Here is a 6,519-nt window from a genome sequence, read left to right as displayed (position 1 = left end):
TACTGTAGAGTGTGTACTTTAGAGTGTTACTGTAGAGTGTGTACTGTAGAGTTTGTACTTTAGAGTGTGTACTTTAGAGTGTGTACTGTAGAGTGTGTTACTTTAGAGTGTGTACTGTAGAGTGTTACTGTAGAGTGTGTACTGTAGAGTGTGTACTTTAGAGTGTTACTTTAGAGTGTTACTTTAGAGTGTTACTTTAGAGTGTGTACTGTAGAGTGTGTACTGTAGAGTGTTACTTTAGAGTGTGTACTGTAGAGTGTGTACTTTAGAGTGTTACTGTAGAGTGTGTACTGTAGAGTGTGTACTGTAGAGTGTGTACTTTAGAGTGTGTATTTTAGAATGTGTACTTTAGAGTGTTACTTTAGAGTGTGTACTTTAGAGTGTGTACTGTAGAGTGTGTACTGTAGAGTGTTACTTTAGAGTGTGTTGCTTTAGAGTGTGTACTTTAGTGTGTGTACTTTAGTGTGTGTACTGTAGAGTGTGTTACTTTAGAGTGTTACTGTAGAGTGTTACTTTAGAGTGTTACTGTAGAGTGTGTACTTTAGAGTGTTACTGTAGAGTGTGTACTTTAGAGTGTTACTTTAGAGTGTGTACTTTAGAGTGTGTACTTTAGAGTGTGTACTTTAGAGTGTTACTTTAGAGTGTTACTTTAGTGTGTTAATTTAGAGTGTGTACTTTAGAGTGTTACTTTAGAGTGTGTACTGTAGAGTGTGTACTGTAGAGTGTTACTTTAGAGTGTGTACTTTAGAGTGTGTACTTTAGAGTGTTACTTTAGAGTGTGTACTTTAGAGTGTTACTTTAGTGTGTTAATTTAGAGTGTGTACTTTAAAGTGTGTACTTTAAAGTGTGTACTTTAGAGTGTTACTTTAGAGTGTTACTTTAGAGTGTGTACTTTAGAGTGTTACTTTAGAGTGTTAATTTAGAGTGTGTACTTTAGAGTGTGTACTTTAGAGTGTGTACTTTAGAGTGTTACTGTAGAGTGTGTACTTTAGAGTGTTACTTTAGAGTGTTACTTTAGAGTGTGTACTTTAGAGTGTGTTACTTTAGAGTGTGTACTTTAGAGTGTTACTTTAGAGTGTGTACTTTAGAGTGTGTACTTTAGAGTGTGTACTGTAGAGTGTTACTGTAGAGTGTGTACTGTAGAGTGTGTACTGTAGAGTGTTACTTTAGAGTGTGTTGCTTTAGAGTGTGTACTTTAGAGTGTGTACTTTAGAGTGTTACTTTAGAGTGTGTACTTTAGAGTGTGTACTTTAGAGTGTGTACTGTAGAGTGTGTACTTTAGAGTGTGTACTTTAGAGTGTGTACTGTAGAGTGTGTTACTTTAGAGTGTTACTGTAGAGTGTTACTTTAGAGTGTGTACTTTAGAGTGTTACTTTAGAGTGTTGCTGTAGAGTGTTACTTTAGAGTGTGTACTTTAGAGTGTGTACTTTAGAGTGTTACTTTAGAGTGTGTACTTTAGAGTGTGTACTTTAGAGTGTTACTTTAGAGTGTGTACTTTAGAGTGTGTACTTTAGAGTGTTACTTTAGAGTGTTAATTTAGAGTGTTACTGTAGAGTGTGTACTGTAGAGTGTGTACTTTAGAGTGTGTACTGTAGAGTGTGTACTTTAGAGTGTTACTTTAGAGTGTAAATTTACAGTGTGTACTTTAGAGTGTGTACTTTAGAGTGTTACTGTAGAGTGTTACTGTAGAGTGTGTACTGTAGAGTGTTACTTTAGAGTGTGTACTGTAGAGTGTGTACTGTAGAGTGTGTACTGTAGAGTGTTACTGTAGAGTGTGTACTTTAGAGTGTGTACTTTAGAGTGTGTACTTTAGAGTGTGTACTGTAGAGTGTTACTTTAGAGTGTGTACTTTAGAGTGTGTACTGTAGAGTGTTACTTTAGAGTGTTAATTTAGAGTGTGTACTTTAGAGTGTTACTGTAGAGTGTTACTGTAGAGTGGTACTGTAGAGTGTGTACTTTAGAGTGTGTACTTTAGAGTGTTACTTTAGAGTGTTACTGTAGAGTGTGTACTTTAGAGTGTGTACTTTAGAGTGTGTACTTTAGAGTGTTACTTTAGAGTGTTAATTTAGAGTGTGTACTTTAGAGTGTTACTGTAGAGTGTGTACTTTAGAGTGTGTACTTTAGAGTGTGTACTTTAGAGTGTGTACTTTAGAGTGTGTACTGTAGAGTGTGTTACTTTAGAGTGTTACTGTAGAGTGTGTACTGTAGAGTGTGTACTGTAGAGTGTTACTTTAGAGTGTGTACTGTAGAGTGTGTACTTTAGAGTGTGTACTTTAGATTGTGTACTTTAGAGTGTGTACTTTAGAGTGTGTACTTTAGAGTGTGTACTGTAGAGTGTGTACTTTAGAGTGTGTACTGTAGAGTGTTACTGTAGAGTGGGTACTGTAGAGTGTGTACTGTAGAGTGTTACTTTAGAGTGTGTTGCTTTAGAGTGTGTACTTTAGAGTGTGTACTTTAGAGTGTGTACTTTAGAGTGTTACTTTAGAGTGTGTACTGTAGAGTGTGTACTTTAGAGTGTGTACTGTAGAGTGTTACTGTAGAGTGTGTACTGTAGAGTGTGTACTGTAGAGTGTTACTTTAGAGTGTGTTGCTTTAGAGTGCGTACTTTAGAGTGCGTACTTTAGAGTGTGTACTTTAGATTGTGTACTTTAGAGTGTTACTTTAGAGTGTGTACTGTAGAGTGTGTACTTTAGAGTGTGTACTGTAGAGTGTTACTGTAGAGTGTGTACTGTAGAGTGTGTACTGTAGAGTGTTACTTTAGAGTGTGTTGCTTTAGAGTGTGTACTTTAGAGTGTGTACTTTAGAGTGTTACTTTAGAGTGTGTACTTTAGAGTGTGTACTGTAGAGTGTGTACTTTAGAGTGTGTACTTTAGAGTGTGTACTTTAGAGTGTGTACTGTAGAGTGTGTTACTTTAGAGTGTTACTGTAGAGTGTTACTTTAGAGTGTGTACTTTAGAGTGTGTACTTTAGAGTGTTACTTTAGAGTGTGTACTTTAGAGTGTGTACTTTAGAGTGTTACTTTAGAGTGTTACTTTAGTGTGTTAATTTAGAGTGTGTACTTTAGAGTGTTACTTTAGAGTGTGTACTGTAGAGTGTGTACTGTAGAGTGTGTACTTTAGAGTGTGTACTTTAGAGTGTGTACTTTAGAGTGTTACTTTAGTGTGTTAATTTAGAGTGTGTACTTTAAAGTGTGTACTTTAGAGTGTGTACTTTAGAGTGTGTACTTTAGAGTGTTACTTTAGAGTGTTACTTTAGAGTGTTACTTTAGTGTGTTAATTTAGAGTGTGTACTTTAGAGTGTTACTTTAGAGTGTGTACTGTAGAGTGTGTACTTTAGAGTGTTACTTTAGAGTGTGTACTTTAGAGTGTGTACTTTAGAGTGTGTACTTTAGAGTGTTACTTTAGTGTGTGTACTGTAGAGTGTGTACTTTAGAGTGTTACTTTAGAGTGTGTACTTGAGAGTGTTACTTTAGTGTGTTAATTTAGAGTGTGTACTTTAAAGTGTGTACTTTAGTGTTACTGTAGAGTGTGTACTGTAGAGTGTGTACTTTAGAGTGTTACTTTAGAGTGTTACTTTAGAGTGTGTACTTTAGAGTGTGTACTTTAGAGTGTTACTTTAGAGTGTGTACTTTAGAGTGTTACTTTAGAGTGTGTACTTTAGAGTGTTACTGTAGAGTGTGTACTGTAGAGTGTGTACTTTAGAGTGTGTACTTTAGAGTGTGTACTTTAGAGTGTGTACTTTAGAGTGTTACTTTAGAGTGTTAATTTAGAGTGTGTACTTTAGAGTGTGTACTTTAGAGTGTTACTGTAGAGTGTTACTGTAGAGTGTGTACTTTAGAGTGTGTACTTTAGAGTGTGTACTGTAGAGTGTGTACTTTAGAGTGTGTACTGTAGAGTGTTACTTTAGAGTGTGTACTTTAGAGTGTGTACTGTAGAGTGTTACTTTAGAGTGTTAATTTAGAGTGTGTACTTTAGAGTGTTACTGTAGAGTGTTACTGTAGAGTGTGTACTTTAGAGTGTGTACTTTAGAGTGTTACTTTAGAGTGTTAATTTAGAGTGTGTACTTTAGAGTGTTACTTTAGAGTGTTACTGTAGAGTGTGTACTTTAGAGTGTGTACTTTAGAGTGTGTACTTTAAAGTGTTACTTTAGAGTGTTACTTTAGAGTGTGTACTTTAGAGTGTTACTGTAGAGTGTGTACTGTAGAGTGTGTACTTTAGAGTGTGTACTTTAGAGTGTGTACTTTAGAGTGTTACTGTAGAGTGTTACTTTAGTGTGTTAATTTAGAGTGTGTACTTTAGAGTGTGTACTTTAGAGTGTGTACTTTAGAGTGTTACTTTAGAGTGTTACTTTAGTGTGTTAATTTAGAGTGTGTACTGTAGAGTGTGTACTTTAGAGTGTGTACTTTAGAGTGTGTACTTTAGAGTGTTACTGTAGAGTGTTACTGTAGAGTGTTACTGTAGAGTGTGTTACTTTAGAGTGTGTATTTTAGAGTGTGTACTTTAGAGTGTTACTTTAGAGTGTTACTTTAGTGTGTTAATTTAGAGTGTGTACTTTAGAGTGTGTACTTTAGAGTGTGTACTTTAGAGTGTGTACTTTTGAGTGTGTACTTTAGAGTGTGTACTTTAGAGTGTGTACTTTAGAGTGTTACTTTAGAGTGTTAATTTAGAGTGTGTACTTTAGAGTGTTACTGTAGAGTGTGTACTTTAGAGTGTGTACTTTAGAGTGTGTACTTTAGAGTGTGTACTGTAGAGTGTGTTACTTTAGAGTGTTACTGTAGAGTGTGTACTGTAGAGTGTGTACTGTAGAGTGTTACTTTAGAGTGTGTACTGTAGAGTGTGTACTTTAGAGTGTGTACTTTAGATTGTGTACTTTAGAGTGTGTACTTTAGAGTGTTACTTTAGAGTGTGTACTGTAGAGTGTGTACTGTAGAGTGTGTACTTTAGAGTGTGTACTGTAGAGTGTGTACTGTAGAGTGTGTACTGTAGAGTGTTACTTTAGAGTGTGTTGCTTTAGAGTGTGTACTTTAGAGTGTGTACTTTAGAGTGTTACTTTAGAGTGTGTACTGTAGAGTGTGTACTTTAGAGTGTGTACTTTAGAGTGTGTACTTTAGAGTGTTACTTTAGAGTGTGTACTTTAGAGTGTTACTTTAGTGTGTTAATTTAGAGTGTGTACTTTAAAGTGTGTACTTTAGAGTGTTACTGTAGAGTGTGTACTGTAGAGTGTGTACTTTAGAGTGTTACTTTAGAGTGTTACTTTAGAGTGTTACTTTAGAGTGTGTACTTTAGAGTGTTACTTTAGAGTGTGTACTTTAGAGTGTGTACTTTAGAGTGTTACTGTAGAGTGTTACTGTAGAGTGTGTACTTTAGAGTGTGTACTTTAGAGTGTTACTTTAGAGTGTGTACTTTAGAGTGTTACTTTAGAGTGTGTACTTTAGAGTGTTACTTTAGAGTGTGTACTTTAGAGTGTTACTGTAGAGTGTGTACTGTAGAGTGTGTACTTTAGAGTGTGTACTTTAGAGTGTGTACTTTAGAGTGTTACTTTAGAGTGTTAATTTAGAGTGTGTACTTTAGAGTGTGTACTTTAGAGTGTTACTGTAGAGTGTTACTGTAGAGTGTGTACTGTAGAGTGTTACTTTAGAGTGTGTACTTTAGAGTGTGTACTGTAGAGTGTGTACTGTAGAGTGTGTACTGTAGAGTGTGTACTGTAGAGTGTTACTGTAGAGTGTGTACTTTAGAGTGTGTACTTTAGAGTGTGTACTTTAGAGTGTGTACTGTAGAGTGTTACTTTAGAGTGTGTACTTTAGAGTGTGTACTGTAGAGTGTTACTTTAGAGTGTTAATTTAGAGTGTGTACTTTAGAGTGTTACTGTAGAGTCTTACTGTAGAGTGGTACTGTAGAGTGTGTACTTTAGAGTGTGTACTTTAGAGTGTTACTTTAGAGTGTGTACTTTAGAGTGTGTACTTTAGAGTGTTACTTTAGAGTGTTACTGTAGAGTGTGTACTTTAGAGTGTGTACTTTAGAGTGTGTACTTTAGAGTGTGTACTTTAAAGTGTTACTTTAGAGTGTTACTTTAGAGTGTGTACTTTAGAGTGTTACTGTCGAGTGTGTACTGTAGAGTGTGTACTTTAGAGTGTGTACTTTCGAGTGTGTACTTTAGAGTGTTACTTTAGAGTGTTACTTTAGTGTGTTAATTTAGAGTGTGTACTTTAGAGTGTTACTTTAGAGTGTTACTTTAGTGTGTTAATTTAAAGTGTGTACTTTAGAGTGTGTACTTTAGAGTGTGTACTTTAGAGTGTGTACTTTAGAGTGTTACTGTAGTGTGTTAATTTAGAGTGTTACTGTAGAGTGTTACTTTAGAGTGTGTACTTTAGAGTGTTACTTTAGAGTGTTACTTTAGTGTGTTAATTTAGAGTGTTACTGTAGAGTGTTACTGTAGAGTGTGTACTTTAGAGTGTGTACTTTAGAGTGTTACTTTAGTGTGTTAATTTAGAGTGTTACTTTAGAGTGTTACTTTAGAGTG

Source organism: Pangasianodon hypophthalmus, chromosome 28 (genome assembly GCF_027358585.1).
Source record: "Pangasianodon hypophthalmus isolate fPanHyp1 chromosome 28, fPanHyp1.pri, whole genome shotgun sequence".
Taxonomy (NCBI): domain Eukaryota; kingdom Metazoa; phylum Chordata; class Actinopteri; order Siluriformes; family Pangasiidae; genus Pangasianodon; species Pangasianodon hypophthalmus.
Note: the sequence above shows the minus strand (reverse complement) of the source record.